We start from the raw sequence: 3148 nt of genomic DNA, 5'->3' as shown, positions 1-3148 counted from the left end.
CTCCATCCATGGGACTTTCCAGGCAGGAATACTGAAGTGGGTTGCCATTTCCTTCTCCAGGAGATCTTCCTGATCCAGGTATTGAACCCGGGTCTCCCACATTGTAGATAGACGCTTTACCGTCTAAGCCACCAGGGAAGTCCAATTCTTACTAAGTGTTAGATAAAATTACCTTGTGAAATCATCCGGGACTGGATATTTCTAAATTCAATTTCTTTCACGGTTTTAAGAGTTCTGAGATTAAGAAGCTTATCTTTCTCATCTTCGCTGAGTTTTTGTCCTTTGTGGGTTTGAGAAATGACTCCATCGTGATCAGAGAACAAATTCTGCATGATTTCAGTTTTTTAAAACTTGCTTACATTTCAATTTTTGCTTTGCTTCTTCTGTTTCTCATTCCTCTATTTTTCTTTCCTTGATTTCTTTTGGATTATCTCAGCATATTTTAAAATACCGTTTTTATTTATGTATAACATTTTGATCATATCTTTGTATGTAGTTTTATTGGCGGCTGTTCTGGATCTTATGGCACACTTAAGTTACTCAGCATGGCCTCGTCCACGCCTTAGCACTCTGAGTGAAATGCTGAGTGTTTACTCCCATTTAGGTCCTTTAATTCTTTCTGCTTTTAAAATAAAATCGTCCTAAGTATTTCCTCTGCACACATGGAACACTACAGCAGACAGCGTTATCATGTTTGCTTCAACCATCAAATCTAATTTAAGAATCTGATGAGAAGGATAGTCCACTGTCTTTACCCAGTGAGTTACTCTGCTACAGCTGCTGTTACAAAATCCCACAGGTCGAGCAGCTTAAAGAACAGAAGTTCATTTCTCACAGTTCTGGAGGCTGGAGGCCAAGATCCAAGCACCAGCAGGCTGGGTTCCTGGGGAGAGATCTCTTCCTGGCTTGCGAAGAGCTCTCCTCACGTGGCCTTCCTTTGTGTGAGAGCAGCCTGGTGTCCCTCCCTCTTCCCAGAGACCAGTCTTCTTGGACCAGGGCCCCATCCTCAGGTGACCTTCCCTCCTTTTTAAAAGGCTCTGTCTCCAGACGTGTCACATAGAGGGTTAAGGCTTCAACACAAGGATCTGGGGGGAACATAACCCAGTCCATAACACTTACATGCTTTTTTTCCCTTTCTGGAAAGGATAGTGACCATCTCGTGAATTTATGCGTCGTCTCGTGCAGGAGCCATGCTGGCCTTCTCTGCATTGTTCCAGTTTTAGTGTATACATATTGCCAAAGCGATTCTTCCAGTATTTTCTTGAATACTTAGACAATTCTTGCTGATTGAGCCTGTTTCTCACCATAGAATCTGTTTCTCACATAGATTTTTTTCCCTTTATGACACAGATCACTTTTGAAAGCAAGTTGTGAGTGTTAATAACATCCCTTTGTCTTAGTTGACTGAATGTCAACATGTCCTTAAAACATTATAACTATAGCACTCTAGAGAAACCAGTTGGTAATATGTAGGCTGAGAATCAGATAATAGCATTATAGCAATATTCAGTTCCTAAATCTGGTCATTTTAGTGATGTTGTGTAAGAAAATGACTTTTTTACTGATAAAATATTTATGAGTAAAGGGTCATTATGTTTTTAACTTTCAAATGGTGAACTAATAATAATAATATTAGCATAATTATGTGTATACATATAAAAACATGTAAAAAGAGAGAAAGGGAGTCATAAAACATGCATTTAATGTGACACAATGAGAAATATGTTTGTAATTGATACAAGTAGCTGAAGAACTGATGGGAGTTCATTGTATAATTCTTGTAAGTTTGTGTAAATTTGAAACTCTTTCAAACTGAGCAGTTAGAAAAACCTTAGGGAAATTCCCTGGTGGTGCAGTGGATAAAAATTCACCTGGCAATGCAGGGGACATGGGTTCGATCCCCGGTCCAGGAAGATTCCACAGGCCACAGAGCAACTAAGTCCATGCACCACAGCTACTGAAGCCTGCATGCTCTAGCAGCCGAGAGCCACAACTCCTGAAGCTGGAGCTCCTAGAGCCTGTGCTCCACAGAAGCCACTGCAATGAAGACTGGTCCCCTCTCGTCGCAACCAGAGAAAGCCCGCACAAAATGAAGACCCAGCGCAGCCAAAAAAGAAAAAAATGAGAAATCTTAGAGTTCACAGCCGAAAAAAATGAGAACTCTTAGAGTTAAAAAGAAAGATTTCTCCCAACTTTACCTCCTGGGAGTATCATAGATTTCAAGATAGCGTTACTTTTATTTTTCTTTCCGTATATTAGACTGGCTAGTGAAGATAGAACGAAAGCAAAACTACAGTGCTAACTTCAACTATAATCAACTGTCAGTGTGTGTTTCCAAGTACAGAAAACAGGTAAACAGAAGTTGCGTTTTATTGATTTTCGAGGATGATCCAGTGATTCTGTGTATGATGTGCAGAGCCCGTGGGAAAGTGTCCCTTCATCAGCTGGTTGACAGCTTGTTATGAATTAGAAAAGTCTGAGACACAAACTGCAGACAGACAAGTCTTCTGCAGCTGAAGATTGGAAGAAATCCAACTAGACTCTTGTGCAGACATGGCGATTGAATGGCGCTCTGATTAAAGTGGATAATCGCATGAAACACTCGTAAAGAAGGACAACTGTTCAGAAATGGAGGTGATTGATTTGACCACTTCAGTTAATTTCAGTTCAGTTCAGTCGCTCAGTAGTGTCTGACTCTCTGTGACCCCATGGACTACAACACGCCAGGCTTCCCTGTCCATCACCAACTCCCGGAGTTTACGAAAACTTATGTCTATTGCTTTGGTGATGCCATCCAACCATCTCATCCTCTGTTGTCCTCTTCTCTTCCTGCCTTCAATCTTTCCCAGCATCAGGGTCTTTTCAAATGAGTCAGTTCTTTGCATCAGGTGGCCAAAGGATTGGAGTTTCAGCTTCATCATCAGTCCTTCCAATAAATATTCAGGACTCATTTCCTTTAGGATGGACTGGTTGAATTTCTTTGCAGTCCAAGGGACTCTCAAGAGTCTTCTCCAGCACCACAGTTCAAAAGCATCAGTTCTTTGGCACTCAGCTTTCTTTATGGTCCAACTCTCACATCCATACATGACTACTGGAAAAACCATATCTTTGACTTAGATGGACCTTTGTTGGCAAAGTAATGTCTCTG

General features: G+C 41.0%; 1 non-coding gene across 1 annotated transcript; it reads right to left on the bottom strand.

Annotated features, from left to right (window-relative positions):
• Window positions 1-1141: 1141 nt before the first annotated feature.
• On the bottom strand, window positions 1142-1243 carry LOC112448209 (U6 spliceosomal RNA). Its single transcript, XR_003036591.1, has one exon. It is a non-coding gene; the product is annotated as a U6 spliceosomal RNA (small nuclear RNA).
• Between the last annotated feature and the right edge of the window lie 1905 nt (window positions 1244-3148).

This window comes from Bos taurus, chromosome 9, assembly GCF_002263795.3.
Source record: "Bos taurus isolate L1 Dominette 01449 registration number 42190680 breed Hereford chromosome 9, ARS-UCD2.0, whole genome shotgun sequence".
In the NCBI taxonomy this organism is placed as follows: Eukaryota; Metazoa; Chordata; class Mammalia; order Artiodactyla; family Bovidae; genus Bos; species Bos taurus.
This window is presented reverse-complemented; position numbering and strand designations above follow the sequence as displayed.